The sequence below is a fragment of the Orycteropus afer genome, unplaced genomic scaffold, assembly GCF_000298275.1.
Source record: "Orycteropus afer afer isolate SDZICR_OR568_19922 unplaced genomic scaffold, OryAfe1.0 scaffold00080, whole genome shotgun sequence".
NCBI lineage: Eukaryota > Metazoa > Chordata > Mammalia > Tubulidentata > Orycteropodidae > Orycteropus > Orycteropus afer.
Genome location: NW_006921667.1, coordinates 4,637,608 through 4,650,556, shown reverse-complemented (window position 1 = coordinate 4,650,556; position 12,949 = coordinate 4,637,608).

Genomic DNA, 12,949 nt, shown 5'->3' with positions numbered 1-12,949 from the left:
TAGATACCCCCTAGCAACAACCAATCAGTAAATAGCAGGAAAAATACCTGAAATTCCAATACCTAAAATAGCTAGAAACGGCAGTTTGCGGCTTTGGCCCACAGGACAGAGCCAATCAAGTAGGGACAACTCGCAACTTGAAAAATGTCAACCAATCCTGTAATTTTCTGATTGAAACTTCCTCATTTCTGCTGTAACCCCTATAAAAATCCTGTTATCCCTGAGTTCGGGGCTCCCAGTCCTGAACTGCTGCGTCGGTGATGGTTGGGGGTCGGAGCTCCAGCTTGAATAAACAACCCCTATGCGTTTGCAGTGGAATCGGCTCCTTGGTGGTTTTTGGGGATTCATAATCTGGGCACAACAGTTAGCAGTCAAGTTCCTTAGGCACTATGCTACCAAAGCCTGAAGGGAGGAGAAATGGAAGAGAGGCTGAGTATTTAAGAAGGTTAATGAGCTAATATCTTCACAAGCCCTCAACCGCCTGTGTGGCCTAGCCATTCAAATTTAAGCAGAATAATCACAGAACCAGGAACTTAAGGTTTTGAAGAATTCTCTAATTTGGAGCATGCACAGAAGCCTCATACTCCCCCCGTAAAGTAACCTTATAACATGGCCATACCATTGTAATCTAATTAATACCACTTTCTTTTTGCCCTTTTGGGCCTTTATGGATCTGAGCATGCTCAGAAGGGGTCTCAGGGACCTGTCACTCAAACTGTCACTTAGGGACTCAAGCCAGCCTTAAGAATACCCCTTCATGTTACTTTTAACAACAGCAACAACAACAAAACCAACTCCCTGCAGTCCAGTCCATTCCAACTTAACAGCAACCCTCTTTGAGTTTCCTACGCAGTTAATCTTTAAGGACGTGGATTACCCAGTCTTCCTTCCAAGTAGTGGCTGATCAGTTTGAACCACCAACCTTCTGGTTAGCAGTCAAATGCCTTAGGCACTATGCCACCACACCCCTTTTAGGAAGTATAAAAACCAGTAAAGTTAAGCAGTTTAGCATCTTTTCCCTTCTGCAGGGAAAGACCCATTTCCACCTTTATGAAAACATCTTTGCTTCAATGCTTCAATAAAGGCTTGCTTACTTGTGAGTGACTGGCGCTTTGTTATGTAAATTTGTTAATCGGTAGTCAACAACAGACACCACCAATCAGCACGCTTGGCCGGACTGTGTGGACTGCATGCTGGCAGTGATTCTAACTGCGGGAAGGGTAGGACCAAAGAGAGGACTTGTCCACCAGGATAACATCATCACTGTTATCTTTGCTGCTCCCTAAATAGTTATTGGGAGCTCTGGTGGCCTAGTGCCTAAGGCATTTGAATGCTAACTAGAAGACTGGTGGTTCAGACCCACCAGCCACTCCTGGGAAGGTTGGGCAATCTATTTCCATAGTGATACCACCTACAAGGAGGAGTCGCTATGAGTCGTCCAACTAGATGGCAGTGTTTTTTTTTTTTTTTAAGTAGATAATTATGTTTTCAAGGAGCTTCTTCGCCACAAAAAAAGCAGTGGACTATTAGTAAGGAAAAGCTTCTACCCAATGTGAAAATCTGTAAATCATTATTAAAACAACCATTTGCAGGTGGAAGCTGGATAAAATCGAATTACTATTTGAGCAGAAGCCCAGAAGGCAAAGGATATTGTCCGGGGAGAATCTTAAGATGTTTCCCAGGATTATAATGGGGACAGATAGAGCAGTATACATACTCAGCTACCACAGAAAATTTTCCTCACTAGTATATTTATGCAAAGCTCTGGTGGCATAGTGCCTAAGGCATTTGACTGCTAACCAGGAGGCTGGTTGTTCAGACCCATCAGCCACTCCTGGGGAGGAAGACTGAGCAATGTACTTCTGTAGAGATACCACCTCGGAAACCCAAGGAGGGGTTGCTATACGTTGGAACTGACTCGACGGCAATGAGTTTGGTTTTATTTATTTATTTTGGTTTAGTATGTTTATGTTTTATATATTTAACTTAAATCATTTTATTCTCTAGATGATTATTCTCATGAAGAGTCTGCATCATGTTGTTGTTATGGGCCATCAAGTCAGACTCGACTCATAGCGACCCCTCCTTGGGTTTCCGAGGTGGTATCACTACAGAAGTGGTTTGCCCAACCTTCCTTCTGAGGAGTATAGGAATGTGTAGAAAAAGTTAAAGAAGAACAATTTTGGCATTTGGTCCTAACCATAGCTTAGTGTTAGGGTCTTCATAATAGAGTGACTTTTTCTATGTTTCAGTTTCACTAGTGCAAAAGATCATGGAGGTAGGCATCCTCTGACCTTCTCCAATCTCACAAGGAGGAAACAGAGTCACCATCAACAGCCCAAAGCTTATTCTTATGAGGCCAGGCATGCTACCACCCTCCAGCCTTTTTACCAATTCTGACACCAGCCATTCCACCCATGGCACTCACTGTTTCTCTACTGGGATTCAACACTTCGTTGCAATGGCCACATAGAACTCACAAAAAATACTCACAATTATGGGGCTTATTACAGAAGTAACAGGCTACATTTCAGGTTCAGGAACACACTCAGGATATAGTTCTTCAATGAGGACAATCTACCCTCTGTTCTACCTTCAGGCATGCCTCTCTGGCCCTTGGCTTCTTGACATGGCCTCTACTATGCTCAGGCACATGTTACAAAGCTCTTTTAGCTCTGCCTGTAGGTACACCTAGGTGTAACCCACTCCACCAGCAAGCCTTGTGCCCAAAGGCACTTGACTTTCTTGCTCCATGGGCTGGAAAACCCACCACTCTGTCTTGTGTCTCTTGGTTCCACTGCCACCATCTCTCAGCTGGGGCATCTCAGATAGTCATCTCTGCCAAGGAGATCCAGTGCAGATATAGGGTTCAAGGGTGTGCTACACTCCAACTCTAGCTCTTCTCTCTTGGTGACAGTGAGATCCCCTTTGCCTCTATGAAAGCTCATTTTAAGCCCAGCATCATAGCAAAACTAACCAATCCTCACATTAGAGTATTACACACTTATTTGCATGGTCCCACCCAGTAGTCTGGCGGGCAGTACAAAGAATATGGCTAGAAAACCCATACCAAGTAATTCACTACAACACTAGCTGAGCCAATTGCTGATGTTTTTAAAAGCTTTTCTTCGGTGGGTGCAAATGAACTAGTTGGGCCATAGACAGTTGTTCTCTATAGGTTCATCCAAAGGTGTTCTTCCATATCTTTTCTCTAACACAGGGGCAACAATAACTTAGGAAACAGCTGTTTTTTCAGCTGCCTCAACAAGATTGTTTCCCCTCATTTCTTTAGTTGGGACACTAGTTTTGATTGGTAAGCTTGTATTTTAATGACAGCTATTTAAGAAGTTAGGAGCAAAGCATCTGATAGGTCTGATACCAAAGCCCCATTTTTAATAGTGTTACTAACCCCCTCCCCCAAAAAATCCACTACCATTGAGTGGATTTCAACTCATAGCAACCCCCATTGGATTTCCAAGGTTGTAAATCTTTAAGGAAGTAAATTGCCTCGTCTTTCTTCCACAGTGTAGCTAGTGGGTTTGAACCACTGACCTTCTGGTTAGAAGTGGAATGTCTTATCATTGTGCGATCAGAGTTCCTTAACAGTGTTACTAGATATGTCTATACAAATCTCTTTGCTTCCATAAAATTCTAAAATCATGAAATTCCAAATGAGTATTTCAAATTCAAGAAAATAGTCATGGATATTTCTTTGGCAAGTTTACATGCTTTGCTAAGAGCGGTTAAGTTTAGCTTGTAAAGCTGAGGTTGCCTTAGGGAGAATCTGGCTTTCCAAGACTTTGGACGAAGTTGTAATAGCAAAACCAGTCTGACAATGAAAGCTAGGAATTAGTTTAACAAAAAGAGCCATATACAAATACTGTCTTATCAGGGTTAGTTAAAGGGATCTCTCTTAAAACAACTATGGGGAGTCAGAAAGTAGCTCTGGTGGCACAGTGCCTAAGGCATTTGACTGCTAACCAGAAGGTTGGTGGTTCAAACCTACCAGCCACTCTGCAGAAAGAAGATGGGGCAATCTACTTCTGTAAATATTTACCACCTTTAGAACCCAGAGGGGGAGGGGGTAGTCACAGGGATGGGAGGGGAGGAGAGTTTGTTATGGTCGGGAATGGTAATCAGGGCATAAAATCAAATGTACAGGAACTGTTGAATGTAAAACAAATTTTGTCCTGTAAATTTGTACCCAAAGTACAATAAAGTTAAAAAACAAACAAACAAAAAACCCAGTGGGAGTCACTATGAGTCGGAATTGACAATGGCAGTGGGTTTTTGCTTTATGGGGAGTCAGAAGCTGATCTGTTATGTCCCAACAATCATGGGAAGAACAATTATTTTTATCAGCTGCAAGGAGAAGGAAGCAGCTCTGGTGACTTAGTGGTTAAAGCATTCCGCTGCTAACTAAAAGGTCAGCTGTTCAAACCCTCCAACTGCTCTGTGAGAGAAAGATGAAGCAGTATGCTTCTGTAAAGATTTGTTGTTGTTATGTGCCGTCGAGTCAGACCTGACTCATAGCGACCCCTCCTTAGGTTTCCGAGGCAGTATCACTACAGACACTGTGTGGATCATGACAAATTATGGATAACATTGAGAAGAATGGGAATTCCCAAACACTTGATTGTACTCATGAGGAACCTGTACCTTGACCAGGAGGCTGTTGTTCGAATGGAACAAGGGGACACTGCATGGTTTAAAATCAGGAAAGGAGTGCGTCAGGGTTGTGTCCTTTCCCCATACTTATTCAATCTATATGCTGAGCAAATAATCCGAGAAGCTGGATTATATGAAGAAAAATGTGGCATTAGGATTGGAGGAAGAATCATTAACAACCTGAGATATGCTGATGATACAACTTTGCTGAAAATGAGGATGACTTGAGGCACTTACTGATGAAGATTAAGGAACACAGTCTGCAGTATGGATTACATCTCAATATAAAGAAGACAAAAGATCCTCACAACTGGACCAATAAGAAGCATCACAATAAATGGAGAAAAGATTGAAGTTGTCAAAGAATTCACGTTGCTTGGTTCTACAATCAAGGCCAATGGAAGCAGGAGTCAGGACATTAGATGATGTGTAGCACTGGGCAAGTTGGCTGCAAAGGAACTCTTTCAAGTACTGAGGAGCAAGGATGTCTCCTTGAGGACTAAGGTGCACCTGACACAAGCCATGATATTTCCAATGGCCTCCTATGCATGTGAGAGCTGGACATTGAATAAAGAAGACTGAAGAAGAGTTGATGCTTTTGAGTTGTGGTGCTGGCGAAGAATGCTGAAGGTACCATGGACTGCCAAAAGAACTAACAGATTTGTGCTGGAGGAAGTGCAGCCGAGATGCTCCTTGGAAGTGAGGATGGCCAGACTTCGTCTCACCTACTTTGGTCATGTTGTCAGAGGGGACCATTCCCTGGAGAAGGATATCATGCTTGGTAAGGTGGAGGGTCGACGAAGGAGGGGAAGACCTTCGATGAGGTGGATTGACACGGTGGCTGTGACAATGGGCTCAAGTATAGCAAGGATTGTGAAGCTGGCGCGGGATTGGGCGGTGTTTCGTTCTGCTGTGCATGGGGTCGCTGTGAGTCTGAAACGACTCGACGGCACTTAACAACAACAACAATAATCACTACGGAAGTAGATTGCCCAACCTTCCTTCTGAGGAGTGGCTGGTGGGTTTGAACCGACAGCCTCCTGGTTAGCAGTCAAGTGCCTTAGGCACTACACCACTAGAGAGCCCCTGTAAAGATTTAGAGCTTTGGAAATCCTAGGGGGCAGTTCTACTCTGTTCTATGGGGGCTCTTATGAATTGGAGTCCACTAGATGGCAGTGGCTTTGGTTTGGCATGGATAAGGGTAGCCAGGTTTAAAAGTAGCTGTTTGAAACTGTAACCTAATATTAGAGGCTGTCAGGAAGAGTGAGCACCTCATAAGAAGTGAGTCTGAGCAGCAGATAAATGCTGAATCAAAGCAGAATTAAGTAAAGCAGAGAAGTGTGAGGTACCAAAAACCAAACCAAACTCCCTGCCATCAAGTTGAATTTGACTCATAGGGACTCCCTTTGGGTTTCTAAGACAATGAATCTTTATGGAAGTAGATTGCCCAGTCTTCCTTCCATGGAATGGAAGGTAGCTGATGGTGAGAGGAACTAGGCCACAGGAAATTGTTAAGAAGTAAGTTTTATTGAATCATCTATCTGGCAGATGAACTGAGGCTTAAAACAGCATCAGCGCCAATCCTGTCACCACAGGGTGCTTAAGTATTGTTTTTTGTAGGAAGTAAAGTGCCTGTTTCAAAACAGCCAATCTTTAATGAGTCTCTGAGTGCCACCTTTCCAAAGGCAGGGAGGGAGCTGAGGGCAGAGGTGGAAACTTAAGTGCAGGGGTGGGGGTGGGGATAGAAACAGGAACTGAAACAAAGGGGAAAAGTGGAAGCTGAGTGTGTGGGGGGGGGACAAGGCAGAGGTGGCAACTGAACACAAAGAGGAGAGGCAGAAGCTGAGTAACTATGAGCTAGGTAGAGAATTAACCTGTTATTCCAGTCTTTTTCCACTTTTTTTAAGCCACAGTTGGAGTGTGAGGAGAGTGTGCTATTCCACCACCACCACCATTACTACTGCTGGAGCCTTGCAAGCTGCCATCACAGTCTGGACAGGGTCCCTGCCTGGAGACCAGGACAGGGACATCCCAGATGCAGCTAAGAGGTGTGGAGCCCACAGGCATGCACATTGAGATGCAGCATCCACCCACTGTGAGGCATAGACTCGAAGGTAGTGGGCTCCAAGAGTCTTCTAGGGCAGGATGTCCATCTTCACTGTGGAAGCCCAAGCCCATGGGGGTTGCAGAGACAGCTGGGGCTGCCCTCTGGGCAGCCACCCCATTGGACCCCAGCCACACTAACCTCCAGCCTCTCTCTTTTCTTTTTTTTCCCTTGGGGTACTGAGGGGCAAAGGTCTGACTTCTATAGCTGCTGCTAACTGTCTGTGGGCATAGAGTTGTCCCTACTAGGGAGAAGTCTGGGACAAAGGCTGGTAGCCAGTGATGGAATGTAGAAGCATCATGTCTGCCATGGATTTGTTGTTGATTGCCTGTATGCGGTTCTGTAAAAAGGAAGAAAGAATTCAAAATATGTAAGGGCCTTTTGGTAAGGATCACTATTAAGGGTCCCGCTAAGGGAAGGAGCCAAGCCATCCAGTTTAATTTTTGTGCTGGTTGGCTGTCTGCTAGGTCTTTAGACAGACTTTAGTAATATGTCAGGGTGGTGGTTAGGCCCCAATGCCTGTGCTCAATCCTGTTGTCATGCCTAAAGTAATAAGAAGGGGGATAAAGTAAGGCCACGTTTGGATCTAGTATATGCAGATAGGGGAACTGGTAAAGATTGGTTGTTAGATGCAATTTCTATTTCAGTGACTAAACAGACCAATGTACACAGTCCAGTCCAGTTTTGGGGAAGACAGAGATACATGTTAGTTTAACATAGGAAAAATAGCCCTACCTTTTATAAGCAGAAAACAGTATTTATGGAGAAGAGATGTTATAATTTATTGTTTTTGTTTTCCCAAGTGGAGAGGGTGCCACTGAGTGTGGCCCCAGTTAGTGGTTGGAGTGGGCCTGTTGGATTATGTTGGGAATCAACTTGTTTCCCATTAATAAAAGTTGCATTTTCAAAAAATATATAGAAATTATTTTCTTCAAGGGAAAATTTAGAGGTATTTGAATAACAACCTAGAAGAAGTTTTTTACAGTCAGTGGTTGGAGATTGTGAACAAGGATGCCATGGGTTTAGTGAAAGGCATGTTACTGGTCTGCCTTGGCAAAAGGCAGTATTTGTTCCAGTCCTTACTGAAACTCTAGGTGGTCCTGAGAAGCAAACATGTTGAGTGAAGGGGGCTGCCTGTGTAACTCAATAACTAGTGTGATCTTGGGAGGGTTGGATGGCTATAGTAAGATTACAGAGGTCCTCTGACAATTTTCCCAGGTTTTTGTGCTGATGTGTATTTTGTTCTTGTTTTATGCATATTAGTGCCTGATAGGTTAATTTAGTATTAGTAGTTATTGGACCAAAACTAGGGGTTTCTTTAGAAATGTATAAGGTTTGCCATAAAAGATCAGAGAATTTGGACTGCCCTACCAGTTAGAGTTTCTTTGGTCGTGTCCATGATTTGCAAGTCATAAAAGTCATCTAGATGCATTAGTCAGAAAGATGGCCCTCCATGTATCTTGGGGTGAAAACAAATATTGGAAGTGGGCCAAGTTGATGCCTTGTGGGAACTAGTAAGTATTTAGTAGAGGACAGTGGTAGACAACTCAGAAGGAAGGTTGGGCAATCTACTTCTGTAGTGATACTGCCTCAGAAACCCAAGGAAAGTTCACTATGATTTGGATCCGACTTGATGGCAATGGGTTGGGTTTAGTGGTAGACAAAACCAGCAGTCTGATGCCAATGTGAGATTAGTAAGGTTAAGAAGATGATGTGTAAGATTCAGTGTATGGGTAATGTATTGGGGACTAAGTAGGTCCTTCAGGGGGATAGTGTGTATTAAAATAGAAACAAAAGAAGAGGCATGATAAGTTGACTTATATGTGTAGTTTTCATGGAGTGTATTTGCAATAGCCAGTGCAATTCCAGCCCAGGGGCATATAGTAATTACATATAAGTTGATCCAGAATAATGAAGGTGGTCTAAAGTACTACCAGGGTCCAGAAAAGAGGGGCCATTAAAACATCCTGATCTATCATGAGGAATCTTTGTCTAATAAACCAAGCCACAGGTCAGGAGTATAATCTACAAAATCTCCTTGTAAGTAGGAATCCCACAAGAGTGAAAGAAGTTCTTCTTTTGAGGTAGGAGTCTGGGGGCTTATAAACATTTGGATTTTTTTTTTCTGTAACTTTGTATTTATTACAATTCCAAAATAACAGAAACGGAAAAGTGTAACCCAGAAAAGTGCCATATCAGCTGACTGTGCATAGAGCTTTGATAATCCTTCTTATCCCACTGTTAATTTATGCTGGTTATGTTAATTATTAAAACGTAATTGTGCCAGCCAAATAGATTCAACTACTTCAAGTTTCTGTGTTGCAAGTCTGATGTTTTAATTTTTTTTTTTAAATAATTTACTTCACAAAAGTAGCACTCCACGATGGATTTAGGAACACACATACACGTACTTCGTTATCCAGAGTTTGGGAAATACTGAGCTACTCTTAAGTGACTACTTGTATCCTGAGTTTATGTCAACACATCTAGGTAAAGCCTGAGTAAATATGAATTTTGAGACTTTGCTAACACTTACAGCAAACTGAAACGTTTTAGTATTTGGAAAAAGAAAGGGTAGAGGAATGTCAACTATGAGTCATGGTACCATATGCAGAGTAGGCGTGGCCCACATATCAGGAGCTCACAGGTGTGGCACGCTGCCCATGGGCTTTTATAATAAGGAATGGAGGGCAGGCCGAGAGCACAGTCTTCTCATATTTAATCCAGTGTTTGGGTCATGAAGTTGTTGTCTTTTTACCCTCGTACTTGCCATTTGCAGCATTTTTCAAACCATTATAAAGATCCAAATGTCCATCTTCTATCATTTTTCTTTTGCCTGAGTAACTTCCTGTAAACATTTCTTGTGTGCAGGTCTGGAGACCAGGGCGGCGGAGCACTTCACTCAAGGTCGCAGAGGGCCCGGTGTTCGGGGTCCGCTCCTTCTCGCGCTCCACGTGGTAGGCGTAGATGGACAGCATGATCCCGGCAGCGCACACTGTGTACCGGGCCGCCCACTCCCACCGCGCGGCACAGACACTCTCAGCAGGACGGCCCTGCCGCCCTCGCGGCCTTCGGCGCCGCCGCTGCCCTCCGCCTCCACCTCAACAGCCGCCGAGGCCGCCCGTCGGGGCCGACCCAGCCGCCACCGCTGCCCAAACATTTGGATTTTTTAAGTGAATTGATATAGGTTGGTGATGCCGGGCTACTGAGGGGGTCCCAAAAAATTGAATTAACTAAAATAGGGTTGATGGGATGTGGAGTCAGTAAGATGGTAGCAGATGTGAGAAGGAGGAAAAAGGAGGAATCAGAATGGCGTTGTTGGAGGTGGTGACATAGTTAATGAGGCCTGGAATTTGGCTAAAATGTTTCTGCAGAATGAGGAAGGAGTGTGTACAAGGAGTCCCAAATAGGCAGCAACTTACAATGGGTATTGCTAAAAGTTGTGGTATAAGTCCATCTACACCCATTATAGAGACAGAGGAAGGGACAAGTGTCCCTGCAAATTCAGGGAGAGTAGAATAAGTGGTCCTGGTATTCATTAAAAATGAGATAGGCTTATATGCCACTGCTATCATTACCCATGGCTCTGTGGTTGAGATGGAAGTCAGTGGGGCCTGTTCGGGGCCTGGGCACCCTCGGTCTTCAACAATAAGGCCAAGGAGTTAGGAAGCTCCAAACCAGACTCAGAGGAGGGTATTTTTTGAACAGATGCAATCCTGCCTCGAGGGACCTGCTTGCAGTCTGATTTCCAGTGTCCCTCCTTGCCCCACGCTGGGCTGGGCAGGGCCCAGGTAGGGGTCTCAGGTTTGTGCAGGATTTGGTCCAATGTCCCTCTTTGCCACATTTGACGCACGGCCCCAGAGGATACTCAAGTTTACCTCTCTATGGTCCTGGAGGAGGTTTACGAGTGAGTTTACCTCTCAGGGCCTGTTTCATGGAGCCTTGAAGGGCGGTGGCTAGGAGCTGGGCCTTTGCCTGATTTCTGTTTTTTGTAGTCTCAATTCTTCATCTCTATTATTAAAGACCTTAAAGGCAAGGTTAAGAAGATCCTTTTGAGGGGTTTAAGGTCCTGTGTCCTGCTTCTGCAGTTTACGCCTATGTCTGGAGCTGATTGGGGAATAAAATACATGTTAAGAAAAAGAATTCCCTCCAGGGAGGTTGGATGAGAGTAGTATATTTGTGTAAAGTTTCTGTGAGGCAGGTGAGAAAGAGGGCTAGGTTTTCCTCAGGGCTGTGGGTCATCTGCCTGGGGAATCTATCTGATAGTCCCAATCTGGGTCTGTTCGGGGGACGGCTACAGATCCTCAGGGGTGAGCTGCATCCTGTCTATGGAGTTCATCTGCATCTGCCTGAGCTGCCTGCCAGACATGTTCCTTTTCTCCTGGGGTGAGGGAGGAAGTTAAAATGACCTAAATACACGAGATGAGATCATAAGACTGGCTGATATGTTCAAATTCTTTGGTATAGGTGGTGGAGTCAGTTGAAAAGGAACTGACACACTTCTCAAATTGGTACTGGTCAGACAACATAGAGGGGGGAACATGAACTTGAACAATGCCTTCAACCCCAGCCACTTCCCAGAGTGGGAAAATGGAAGCTGTGGACTCAAGAATGAGTTTGGGGTGGGGGGAGAAAGGCAGAAGGAACTGGGTCTGGAGGAAGAGTGGGAGAGACATATGGAGGGAGACCTGTTGGTGGGGGGTGTGGTAGTTATGTTTGTATGTCAACTTGGCTGGGCCTGGTTGAGTGGCTGGGCAGCTAGTGGTAGTTATTCCCCACGATGAGACTGGCAATCAACTCCATGGTGGGATCTAACACAAGCAGCTAAGTAGCTGCCTTTGGGATGTGGTCTGCTTCCTATATATAAGGAGAAGCCTTGGGAATGGTCTCTAGTCTATGGAACGCTTGGGCCCTGCATGTAGCCGTGTCATTGCTCAGTAGCCTGCTATGCTCTGCCGACCTTGGGACTTAACAATGGACTTAACGGCCTGCCGTGTGGTTAGGTAACATTGGGACTGTGCCTTTTTACTTGTCAACATTGGGCTTGGCAGCCTCAGAAGTCAGCAGCTGTCTGAGTGAGGAAAAGCCTCTAGCTTCAGTGGGCCGGGACCTGGAGGCAGAGCTGAAGCCCAAGGCTGAGGGGCTTTCACCCAGCCCCTAGAGCCTAGCACTTTGAATTTAGACTTAAAGCCTCCAACTTGTAAGAGAATAAACTTCTGTTTGTTAAGGCCATCCCATTTGTGGTATATTCCTATCAGAGCAGCACTAGGTAACCACAACAGGGGGGAATGGTCAGGTTGGTCAAAAGTAGTCTCAGATTCTGGCAATTCTGAGTGATAGGGAGTAGAGCCAGTGGAAGAGGGTTTGGAGTGAACCAGAAGGATTTGATAGGTGGAGCAGGACTGACAGAGGGAGGGTCAGTTCTGGAGAGTAAAGAAGGCCTGGACATAGAGGGTCTCTAACCATTTCCCATTGCATTGACAAAAATTGTCCAAGTCACAGAGAACATTTAAGTCAAAAGTGCCATTTTCAGGCCACTGAGAGTCATTGTCTAATTTATATTGGGGCCAAGTAGTATTACAGAAAAAAAAAAAAAAAATGAGATGCTTGGGCCATATCTCTGAAGAGAGGCCAAGTTGAGGGAGATTAGAGAGAGGATAAGGGACACTCTGAATTTCTGGATGCCAAGGGAAAAGCATCCCCATCGTTTGACCTGACAACTGGAGAGGAGAGTGAAACAATCCCTGTCTGGGTGTCCATGGCACAGAGGAGGTTTTGAAGGGCAGAAGCCCAGAAGCCGAAGGCAAGAGGCCAAAGCCAAAGGATTTCTGGCCGAGGGCTAGGTCTTGAGAGAAATTGGCAAATCAGAAACCCATGTGAGAAAGACAAAATGTCACTTACCAGAGATAAATTGGCCAGTGGTGGATGCAGGGTCAGCAATGGGAGGGAGATATACTCCCTGGGTTCCCCTAGGCTGTTCCCGGGTTTTGGCACCAATTAGTTAGGTAGCCAATGCCGAGAGGAACCAGTCCAGAGTGAATTGTTAAAAATAAATAAGTTTTATTGAATCATTTACCTGGTAGAAGGATTGAGGCTTGAAACAGCATCAGCACCAATCCTGTGGCCACAGGGTGCTTAAGCAGTTTTTTCTTTTTTTTTTTTGTAGGAGGTGGTTGT